General features: G+C 36.8%; 1 long non-coding RNA gene across 1 annotated transcript in view; it reads right to left on the bottom strand.

The window, feature by feature from the left end:
* Positions 1-261: 261 nt before the first annotated feature.
* LOC112641270 (uncharacterized) overlaps positions 262-12,530 on the bottom strand; it is a 49,930-nt gene continuing 37,661 nt past the window's right edge. The window contains exons 5-6 of the long non-coding RNA XR_007408038.1: positions 5,182-5,219; positions 262-625 (exon numbers count right to left, since the gene is read on the bottom strand). This is a non-coding gene — a long non-coding RNA (uncharacterized LOC112641270). The remainder of the gene's footprint in view (positions 626-5,181; positions 5,220-12,530) is intronic.

Below are 12,530 nucleotides of genomic sequence, written 5' to 3'. Positions count from 1 at the left end.
AGACTCTTTTCATGTTACTGTTTATGGGGTAACTGCTCTACTGTTTGCTTTGACTCATTTTCCACTTCCAAAAATATCAGATAATGTGCCTTTGCCTCTACCTATTGCTTCCAGTGAGAGGTTTTCTGCTCCCTGAGCACCTGTGGACAGGACGCAATTTCATAAGCATATTCCTGACTTTTCTGTCACTGATGAAAAGAGAACACACTCAAAAAGAAAGCGAGAGAGAGAGAATACTTTTTAGAGGTTTTCTTAGCTTGATGTTTTCTTTTATTTATTTTATTGCTAGGGAGGGAAATGCAAAACACGCAGACAGTAAAAAGGCCTCCTGTGTGACTCTTAACTCCTCTATATTTTTCACTTAGGTCTTATACCTACAGTACACAGAGAACCAGACTGAAATCCCTCTACTCAGAGAAAAACCTTATTTAGATCCGTGGGGCATTTTTTTTAAGAAAAGCATTTCAGAGGGAAGGCGGGGAGGAAATGGATGACTTTCAGATGCTGCCTCGGAGTCCTGCATCTGTGGAGCAAGTGGTGGCGAGGTGGAGGGTGGATACTGAGATGCTGACCTCTCCTCTCTCCTCCTTTCCCTCCTGCTGCCAGACCTCACTGCGGATGTCACCTAGAGTGATAATAAGGTATAGGGTTCAGGTTGGAGATGCAAACTGCAACCAGTGGTGGAGGAAGGTGGGAGGAGGCCTTAGCCAGGGTTTGGGCTGTGGCTACACTCAAGAAATGTCTTTAGCCAGAAAGCAGTTGCACCATCCTCTAAAGTATGTCACACTTAGGATACAAGGAGAGCATAATAAAAAATGGTATATTTTTGAACACCGATTTTTATGATCTCTTCAAAAATAGGTATATTGATTCTGTTGTTGTTGTTGTTAATAATATATTTGGATTGAGCACAAGTTTTTTAAAAAATATTTTGTTTAAATTCAATTTGCCGCGACACCTGGGTCGCTTAGCAGTTGAATGTCTGCCTTTGGCTCGAGGTATGATCCTGGGGTCCTGGAATCAAGTCCTGCATTGGGCTTCCCGTGGGGATCCTGCTTCTCCCCCTGCCTGTGTCTCTGCCTCTCTCTGTGTGTCTCTCATGAATAAATAAGTTTTTAAAAATCTTTAATTTCAGTTTGCCAACATGTAGTATCACACCCAGTGCTCATCCCATCAAGTGTCCCCCTTAATGCCCATCACTCAGCTGAGTACTTTTTAAGTACATTTCTCATAGCCCCAGAACACCCCCAGGTTATAAGCAGATCCAGACAAGTAGAGGGACAGGCCCAAACCAAGAATGTAAAAACCAATGATATGTCTGTTCCATAGTTGAGGCATCTGGAATGAAATAAAATACACTTTGGTTATATTGTGTAATAAAAGGGGGTATGCAGAGATCTGTCCCCCTCTCCTTTTCATGTGTCAATCATTCTAAAACTCCACCATGGGAAAATAAATAATTATGTTAATATGTTTTCTTTCACAAAAATGAAACGAAATTATTACTTTGGTATATTCCTTTAGCTTAGTAATATTTTTTGAGGGGCACCTGGGTGGCTCAGTGGTTGAGCATCTGCCTTTGGCTCAGGTCATGATCCTGAAGTCACGGGATCGAGTCCCACATCAGGCTCCCTGCAGGGAGCCTGCTTCTCCTTCTGCCTATGTCTCTGCTTCTCTCTACATATCTCTCATGAATAAAGAAATAAAATCTTTAAAAATAACAATAATAATATTTTTGAAATTTGATAGGGTAAGCTCTCCTTGCATTTTTTAGAATTATATTAGCAATTTTTGGACTATTCTTTAGTATGAATTGCAACAGAGTTTGTCATAATCCATGAAAAATCTAGTTGCCATATTGCTTGTAAGCATATTGAGATTGTAAATTAAGTTTGAGAGAATTGCATTTGTCCCCTCATTGGTCTTTCCATTCACTTGCTCCACTTTTAAGGTCTTTTTTAATATCTTTATTTGAACTTTGGTAATTTTCTTCCTTTTTAGTAAATGAGTGTTTTGTGTTTATATCACTAAAAAAAAAAAAATACTCCGTTAAAACCATGGGGATCCCTGGGTGGTGCAGCGGTTTGGCGCCTGCCTTTGGCCCAGGGCGCGATCCTGGAGACCCGGGATCGAATCCCACGTCGGGCTCCCGGTGCATGGAGCCTGCTTCTCCCTCTGCCTGTGTCTCTGCCTCCCTCTCTCTCTCTCTCTCTGTGACTATCATAAAAAAAAAAACAAAAAAAACAAAAAAAAAAACAGATTTTTGGGATGCCTGGGTGGCTCAGCGGTTGAGCATCTGCCTTTGGCTCAGGGTGTGATCTGGGGTTCCGGGATCGAGTCCCACATCAGGCTCCCTGCGAGGAGCCTGCTTCTCCCTCTGCCTGTGTCTCTGCCTCTCTCTGTGTGTCTCTCATGAATGAATAAATAAAATCTTTAAAAGAAAAAAAATGTGTTTGACTAATACAAGCTACTGATAGGTATTTAATCATTCTTCAATTGATCCTCATGATATTTATATATTTTTTAAAGTATTCCTGTAACATATTTATGTTTCTTTTTGAGCTAGAATGTCTTTGTTCAGTTGAGTCCTCTGTAATTAAAATTACTTTAAGGATGGAAATATTATCTGAGCTAGTCAATTCCTAGGTATTTTAAGTAAACATTTATACATAAATATATTTAAAGCAAAAGTGGAAGCAATCCTACTATATATATTCTTTTGAAACTCATTTTTTCCCTTAGCAGTATACTATGGGCTTTTTTCATTATCTGCACACATTCTATAACATCATTTTAAAGGTTGCATGATATTCCATTGAGTCTTTTGATACTTGGAACATTTTTACTCTTCAAATGTCCTACATTCAAATACAAACACAGGCAGAGAAACATCTTAGATCATTATCAATACACATCTTATATGGAATTAAGTTTTCAGACTCTTTCTGATAATCACAGCAGGCTGAGAGTAATTCCTAGGGAGTGCTACTTAAGGTAGGTGTTTGGACAAAGGCGGGATTTGGGCAGTGGCTACCTCACAGGAATAGAGAGCACAGGCAGAGAAGGTGAAGAGAGGGTGCCAAACAACAGAAGAACCCACTTGATGATTTGAACAAGGACCCACTTTGGAGGGAGAGATCCTAGGTAGAGTGTAGAGCTTAACCTAGAAGCTAAGCAACAGAGCTGAGTGATATTTAGGGCAAAGAGAACACGCTCACTTCTCTTCCTAGGCTTTGTGAAAACTTAATGCTGTTGAATGTCTAAAGTGTTCTGAAACTCTTCTCTGGTCTCTCAGTTGGACAATACGGCTTGACTTCCAGGGTGAGACACATTCTTCCGATTCGCTGCCCTCCTCCTTACACTTTTGTCTGGGAGGAGGATGTGAAGAGACTCAGAGAAGGCATTGCAAACATTGTGATTGTTGACTTCTTAATGGACTTGGTGACTGGTTGATCCAAGTGATAAAGCAAAGAGGAACCAAGAAAATCTTCCAGCTCCTTGCCCATTTTGGTCTGTTCAACCTCACTTTCTGTTAATTCTAATCCCAATCTTATAAACCAACTATACCAGACCACCAGATACACACATCAAAGTGTTTGTCAACCACATTCCCTTCATTTGTTCTGTTCTACCCATCAACTGGGCCCGCTTCCTGCCCCCACGCCATTAACACCCATGGCTTACTCATTCTTCAAGGCCCAGATTAAGCTCTTGCTTCATTAGAAAACTTTCCTGACAACACCTACTTACAAAAAAATCTTCTAAGTTCAAAATTCCATTTTACCTACTAACTGTGTGTTGCCGAATAATAATTATAACAATGTGTAATTCAATATTAACTTCATCTCTAGTGGTTTGTACTACACAACCTGACATTTAATCTGTCACCTAATTATAAATTCTTTTGTTGAATGATACAAAAGAAACAAACTTTCTTGCATTTCCACATGGCCTAGGATGGGTATATATATATATATATCAAGCAGTTACTGCACTGCTACTCTGTTGAGTGTCCAGGCTGAAATTTCAGATTATTCATCAATATCTATTTTTTTTAATTTCCTCTACTTTTTAGGGTCTGGGCACAGAGCTACACTCCATTTCCAAGCTTCTTGCATTTGGGTGGGGCTCTGTGACTAAGTTGTGGCCATGAAAATGATATATGCCATTTCCAGATATGGTTCATAAAAACTTCCCATGCACTCACACACAATCCCTCATTCTCTCCTCTTATTGTAACCAGCTTGGAGGTCACTCATAGGTGATGACATTGAGAACTGGATCCCTAAGTCACCACTTAAAGGAGGCCCACCCTGAAATATTACCCAAGCATCTGCCAACTTAACATCTGTACTGGATTTTTTGTGGGTAAGAAACAAACTAATTTTGCTAAGCTCCTGAGATTTTTGTGTTGTTTGATACAGCTGTTAGCATCTGTTATTTTACTCAGAGATGCTACACAAAAATTATATAAGGTTCTACACTTGAACAGCCCAAAGTCTAAGTATACAGTTGGTTTTTTAAAAGAGAAAACATGTATTTTAAGGTTTCGTGTTACTAAATTCTAATTTGTCATTCTAGTAACCTGAGTAATTCTCAAAAGTAAAAATGGCACAAATCAATAACCTCTTTATATTTGTTGGCAAGAACGCTGTATGGCAATAACTTTGTTTTTGTTTTCTACATGTCAGTCAGAACTATATAATACAGGTAGTGATCAAGGCTTATTAAAATTTCTCAATGGAAATGCTTGCTTTTATTTGGTAAATATGATTCAATTTTGCCTTAAGAAAACCGAGTAATCTTTCCATTGCTAGTCACGTTTGTATAACTCTGTGTGCATAGATAGCATGTTATAAAAATAAATTAGATGATACAGCAGAGCACACATCTTAATGATGTGTTCCTCTTCTGTTAACTGTCTATTTATATTAAGTGGGAAGCAGAGAATGATTTAACATTTAAAAATATTAAATGTTGTTAGTATGAAGCAATGTTCTGAAGTCAAAATTTTTTAGAATATCCTAGGTGCTTTCATCTTTTGAAGGCTTAAAATCCACTTGAAAATGGCTCTTTTATTTCTGTCACCTTAGTGGTAAAGAGGGCAGGGTCCACAAATTAAATTTGTCCTTGAAAATTGGTAAGAAAGTGAAGCAGAGGTGTTTGAGATGCAGCACATACCTGCTATGCGCTAGCACACAGCTGTCGTGGGTCTTTCTCTGGGAAAAAAAGAAAGACCAAGATTATGATCATAACCTTGAATTATCATCACCTGTGGTATTGGTGGCTTATCTACCTGTAAGAACACTTATGAGTTTTAGGTATAAATAATTCTTACATTTATCAAGAATCAGGAAAGCATAATTTTACTTCCTTCTATCAAAGAAGGCTAACATATTCTTTTTTATGTGCTCTTCAAGCATGCAGTGCATTAAGTCTTCATATCATGATAATATTTCCATTTCATAGGTTTAGCTATAGCAGTATAGCTTAATCATTTGTGAGTTTATCATTTTATTTTGTGTCAATTGTCAGCCACATGAATATAAAGTATCTTTTATAATAATTCTGGTTTTAATTGCTGGGGTTTTTTTTATTCATATTTCCTTCCTTGTTTTTTTTCACCTGTCCTTTACTAACCTTGATAGTTTTGTACCTCATTTTCATGTTCTAATATCCTTCAATGTGTTCCACAAGTTCTACAGTTGTAAAACTACTATATGGGTGAATGTGTGCATGTGTATAGATGTATGTATGAATACACACACAGATGTTTGTAAATATAGCACTTTTCATTGCTATGATTTTATTTATCCTACATACCCTTTCATTTCATGAATACTTAATGGATGTCTTCTATTTACCTATTAATATGCCTACTAATCCCCATTAATAATATCCCTTTAATATTGGTTATCCAAAGATGAGCCTTGATTTCATAGGACTTACTGTCCAAAGAGGGAGACAATCATTAAAAAAATAATTGTGCAAATAAATGTAAATGGATTATTTGATGCTCTAGCTGTATCTCAAGGAAGCATTTGATTTGATCTAACCAGAGAGATCAGAGAACAGCTTCCCTGAGGACAAGTGTGAGCTAAGATATTGGAAGAAAGAATCAGAAAGTTGGAAAAAAAAGTGCAAAGGTCCTGTGACCCACAAGATACACTGGAATTGCTGAAAGGAGCCCACTCTGACTGGAGTATAGAGATCAGAAAAGGGAATTGTAATGTGAGTTGATACTGGAAAAATCAGCTGAAACCAGACCAGGTAGGAGACTATAGACTGACTGCATTAGGAAACTTTATCTTAAAAGCACTAGTAAGCCATCCAGTAGTTTTAAGAGAGAAGTGGTATGATCAAGGTTTCATTAGAAATTATCTCTGAGGAGGCTGAAAGGAGAGAGTAGGTATCACCTCCCCTCCATATCACTAGCTCATCTCCTGAAGCGTCAGGCTGTAATCACCTCACAGATACAAATAAAAATCTTTTACTTGGCTCTGGCCTCTCATATCCTCCAGGCATCTCATAAATGAAAACTTAACTGATAATCAGGCCCCAGCTGGTATCTGAGTAATAGGGAGCCATCGCAAGTCTGTAGGGAGCGGCACATCCCATGAACTGAACAATGGCCAGTTTCCCCACAAGAGCTGTGGATCATTGATTGAAAGTTAATGCTGCTAAGCTGCCCTCATGCTTGGGAGCAGCTGCATTAGCAGGACCTCTTTCCTGAGCTTTCTTTGGATGTTTCAGACTCTGCTGAGCTGATGGAAATGAAGTCCATAACTTCAGCTATGGTCATTAACCTCCTGCTTTGAGTTTTTGCTAATCATTAACATGTCATTTGTGTTTCACTTTAAAGATAGGCTTTGAGCCTGGGGAGCCAGGACTTCAGTGCAGTGGGGACCAAGTATGGAAAGGGGAAAAATGAATGGCAATGGCAATGACAAAACTGTCCTGGTCGTCTGAGAGGAAACAAAACATAATCTCCTTCTAAACAATACAGGTGGTACTAGGATTTGTATTATGGAAATGTGAGGACAGGTGCTGTTTCCCAGGAGGAAAAGTGGTTACGATAGCTGAGAACTGTCACCATGTCCCATAGCTATTGAATAATTTAGCCCAAGGAAGAAAAACATGAAAATGTTTAGGAGATCTCTAGCTTCACCTCCCACTTGAGTACAAAATGTGGATTTAGCATGAAATTGTTGACATCAGTTGAGTGCATCAAGCATTTTTAATCAAGCTCTGTATTAATCAATCTCATTCCTCCCAAATGATCTAAGAACCATACCTCTCTCATTGTTTTCTAGTTACTGTCATCAAATCGTCATAATCAGTGCAACCTCATAGTCTACGGTTTGCAGAATTTGTTCCCTATGTGCTCTCCAAAGCTTTCTTCCTATTCTAGACTTTCCATCCTTCCAGCCCCTGGCTAAGTCCACCATCTCCACAAAGACTCCCCTGATGGTAGCTGCCCAAAAAGCATAGCCTCCACTATGAACTCAGTAACCTGTATTCAGTATTTGTGTACTTGTTACAATGCTTTTATTTTTTTTAATGCTTTTATTATTATTTAAGTCCTGTATATTATTTGGTAGCAAATCTCAACCTCCCCAAGTCAATGTAATCTCTTTGGTGTTGCACCCCCTAAGTGGAATCATATATTCACTGTTGTTCAATGAACAAAGTTTAAGCTCTCTGGATCTGAGAGGGATCAGAACAGTCCCTTTGCTCTCATTGGTTTCAAGAGTGGGAATTTCATATCAAATTTCATAATAGGTCTTTGTTAATTTTTACCTTCTTTTTCTTAAGCTGTGTATTTGGGCACTAAATTTAATTTTCTCAAATAAGTGTTGCTAGAAGCTTAGATCTGCTTTGCCCATATTCTTTCATTTGCACAATTTAAGTATGCTCTTCATTATATATGCCTTCATGTATTTTTAAAATTTTATATTTATTTCATTTTTTTAGTAATTATATGGGAAGAATGTGGAATTCTTTATTAAATTTATCTTTGGTTGATAAAGAATCCCACACATTTATCTTGTTAATTAGGCTTTACTGGTGTAAAATAATATGACTTGAAAATAATATGGATTTATCATATAGACTATCTAAAATGAATAGTCATTAATGTCATCCATAAAAGGATGAGGAATGAACAAAAAGAATTAAAAAAGACAAATGTAGCATGATACCTTAATAGTTATAAATACTGAGAACTATTTTTATCTTGATTATGTATGTCATTTTTCAAATAACAAAAGCTCTACTATCTCAGAGTCTTTCATATGAGGCATATATTATTATAAATATTATTTAACTTCACTTAAAAAATTAACAATACAACAAATCAAGCCTCATTTACTCTTAACTTAGCAAAATGAGTTTTCCTTAGGTATAATGTAAAATCCAGACCGTAATAATTTTCCTCCACTACAAAAATAAAAAAAGCTCTTGTGTATACTTTTATATCAGAAAATATATTTGATGGATGATCAACCTCATTTTTAAAATATATTTATTTTTCTACAATGTGCTAAAAATAGTTTCAAAGCTAAAAAGCATGACAAATCACATTTATTTCTTATTTGGAAAAAGGCTCTTGCATTATTGCATTTTTACACAATTGTCATCAGTCAAAACTACTTTTTCTTCTAGCGAACAACACTTGTCTTTATCCATGTGTCGGCTGCTGGCAGAGCTGACATTTTATTTGTTGGCTGATTTCCCATATGCATTACCTTTGTGCACTGTTCCTTCTTTGACTGCTTAATAATCCACTGTATATTTTATTTGTAACCTGACTAAGAGCAGGTATTTATAGCATTGTTATGATACAGAAAATTCCACTGAAAATACCATAAAATGATGCCCTGGAAAACCTATTTTTATCCATGGAACTTAAATCACTTGATATAATAATCTTGTTTTTTCTAAAATAGAGAAGATGATAAAATCTGAACTTTTTTTAATATTAAAAATGTATCATAATAAAAAAAATAGACACCTAAGTTAGCATACTTCTGAGGATAGAGATTTAAAATTAATTCGACTAGTTTTCTGAGAAATGGGATTAAGGTTGGGGGATAATTGTAATTAAAATGGAAGACTCTGCCTCTGAATGCTTACACATAAGATTGTACTCAGCACCTTCAGATGTTTTCTCCTTCTGCTAATGCACATCAGAGGAGGGGATACCTAGCAGCCAGTTAACTACTCTGTCTGAAAGCTGACATTGGATATGGGGTGTACTTGGCAGGGAAGGCTTGCTGTTTCTAAAATTAGCTGTCTGTGAAGTAAAAACTGAACTGTGTTATGTGATAGTAGACTAGGGTGGCATTCTACAGTAATCTCGAATTTCTTTGGGACAAAATAGTATTTCTTGGCCTTGTTCTGTGTTTCTACAGAATGAAAGATTCAGTTTATATTATTCTAAGATCTTCTTAGATATTAAGCCTCTCTTTTGATTCTGTGTTAATTATATTTAGATACAGTAATATATACCATCTATGATTACAGATTATCAACCAAAATTTTCTAGTAGTGTTGAGCAGATTTCTTGACTTTTCTTTGGCTATTTTTGTTGAAGCCCAGGATATTTGCAGAAAGTACAAGGGATCAAGGATATCTCAGATGGATGTAAGCTATCAGGGGCTTGGAGATTAAGCTTTGAAAAATGTACCCGATAGCTGGCTACTGGAGTAGTCATACCCATCTGAAACTTTGACTCAGGCCTTCTATTATCCCTTCTATTCACAGGTGGGAAAGAAAGAGCAAACTAGAGCAACATACTTGTGAATCGTATCTAATAGGTGATAAACTTTAAAAAAAAATCAAAACTATCATCCTTGGTATTCTAACATGAAGAGTTCTTGACAAAGTAACTTCAAATCTCTAGGCCTCAGTCTTGTCTTGTCTTTTCTTTTCTTTTCTTTTCTTTTCTCTTCTTTTTTTTCTTTTCTTTTCTTTTCTTTTCTTTCTTTTCTTTTCTTTTTTTTCTTTTCTTTTCTTTTCTTTTTCTTTTCTTTTCTTTTCTTTTCTTTTCTCTTTTCTTTTCTTTTCTTTTCTTTTCTTTTCTTTTCTTAAGATTTTATTTGTTTATTCATGAGAATACACAGAGAGGAGAGAGAGAGAGGCAGAGACACAGGCAGAGAGAGAAGCAGGCTCCATGCAGGGAGCCTGATGTGGGACTCAATCCCGGGTCTCCAGGATCAGGCCCTGGGCTGAAGACAGCACTAAACCGCTGAGCCACCCGGGCTGCCCTAGGCCTCAGTAGTTTCATGTGTAAAACACTGAATGATACATGTTGAAAAGACACACTAAAATCCCTTCTAACGTTAATACCTTCATTGGCTGGAACACCGACTCTTCTAAGTCTTATAAAGATTAATGACCCTTAGACCTAGGTTTCCACGGGGTATGCATCGCACAGAAAAGAAAGAGGAACATACAGTCCAAGGAGGGAGTCAAAGTATGGGGATTATTACGATTACAATAATATCTACAGCTACATGTATTGGTCTGGTATGTCTGAGTTTTAGTGTTTACATGTATCAGCACATTTGGTCATCCTCTAAACTCTTTAACATAATTACTACAAGTAATACTTCCCTTTTTGCAGAAAAGGAGAGTGAAATTCAGGAAAGCTATTTACTTAGAAAATAATGGCATATTAGAATCAATACACACTTGATTTCTACACAGATCTCACATTTAACATTTATGGAAAATATCTGAATAGCATGCCAAGTTTGCAGATTTCTGGTCTCCACCTCTCGTTTAATAGGTTTACGTGAGGCCCAATATTCTCCACCATTACCTAACTTCTTATGTGATTTTGATGCATACTGTGAAGAATATTGCCCTATACCTTTCATGTGGGCCAAATATCATTTTCTTTTTCTTCTCTTTCAGCCTTAAAAATAGGCTACATTTCATGTGCTGACACCTCATATATATATATGTAGGTAATATACATATATATATATATGTAGTATTTCTGAAAGGCAGTTTATCAGAGGTATGGTATTACTTCCTCTTATTATAATTCTTTTTTAGTTTTTGTGTTATAATACCAAACAAATCATGCTTTACTTGGTTGATAATCTCATAAAAATATATTACATCTCACTGCATAGCAAAAAAGGAAAGAAAGAAAAAAAGAAAGAAAGCTTAGCATCCAAGGCAATCATCAATGCTTTTTCTGACTCTGTTTCTATAATAGCTCCCTCAGATATGGTCATGTGTATTTCAGTGCCCCTCCATTTCATGCTAGTGATGGCATGATGTCACACTGCTTATATTGAGATTATGCACAATAGGACTTTGTTTAATACAGAGTTAACCAAGTGGATCACAGAATAAGGTATAGGCCTCATTGGGTTGTCCAAAACCATTTAACTCCTCTGAACTGAATCAGAAGACAATCCATTTTACCTTAACTGTAAGTCTTGATCTTTTATGGGGAAGGAGTTGGACATTGTTAATAAGCAGATTGTTCTGTTATTCATCAGTATCAAAAGGGCTGGTTATAATTCTGAAAAGATTAGAATCCCCAAAGAATAAATTGGCCTTCCTTCTGAGCATAGTTTGTCAGGTGAATAATACATTGACCTCACACAAATTGAATTCTTCGGGAAGTAGATGGTAAGTGAAAGATAGAATAACTAAAAAAAAAATTTAAAGGCATATCATACACACATGTATAATAACAAAATTCTCTGCACAAATATGCTTATTTTTACATTACTAATGTTTGCATCATGTACACATAAACATTTTAGTACAGGATTAAATATGCTTACTGAACTTACAAAATAATGCCTACTGAACTTTATTGGAAATTAAATGCATTTTCAAGGATAATTTTAACCCTATTTGATTTCTAGTGTTTGCAGTGTCAGAAATTAACCCAAGCTAAAACATGAAATGCCATTGTATGCTGAGTCTTGCTGCTTTGCACTCTTCTCCCCTTCAGTTTGTAATACTTGTGTTCATTGGAAATCCAAGAAATGGAGTTATCCTTCCTGAAAAGAATGCGCCTTGCTATCACCTCAAAAAAAGGTAAAGGAAGGCCAAAAACATTTAAAGGCAACACGTTTCATGTGTTTCTTCGTAACCCTAACATCCTGAGGAAGTCAAGACATGAGAGGGAGACCAAAACCACACACCCCACAGCATGGCAGTTTTCAAGGAATGTTTCAAGATGCCAGGGGGAGGTGAGGGCTGTCTTCATTGTGCATGCATGGAGTCTAGAGTCCAGCCCTAGCATCTTGAAACCCTGCAGAGTATCTGTACCCCCAACAAGCAACAGAAGCAAAGCTAGCAGACATTAAGGGACTAATTACAAGGCTCAGAACAGAAGCTACTCAGAACCAGGGAGAAGAGAAGACTAGAGAGGGCTCCCCAACTGTGCTTTGTGTAAAACTTGGAACCAGAGCCTGAAAATGGTAGAGATGAACAGAAAAGCCTAGTCATGACTAAGGTTGAATTTCCCACCAACCCAGTAGAATTGAGTCATGGAA

The sequence above is a fragment of the Canis lupus genome, chromosome 33, assembly GCF_003254725.2.
Source record: "Canis lupus dingo isolate Sandy chromosome 33, ASM325472v2, whole genome shotgun sequence".
NCBI classification, from domain to species: Eukaryota; Metazoa; Chordata; class Mammalia; order Carnivora; family Canidae; genus Canis; species Canis lupus.
Note: the sequence above shows the minus strand (reverse complement) of the source record. Positions and strands in the feature narration are given on the sequence as shown.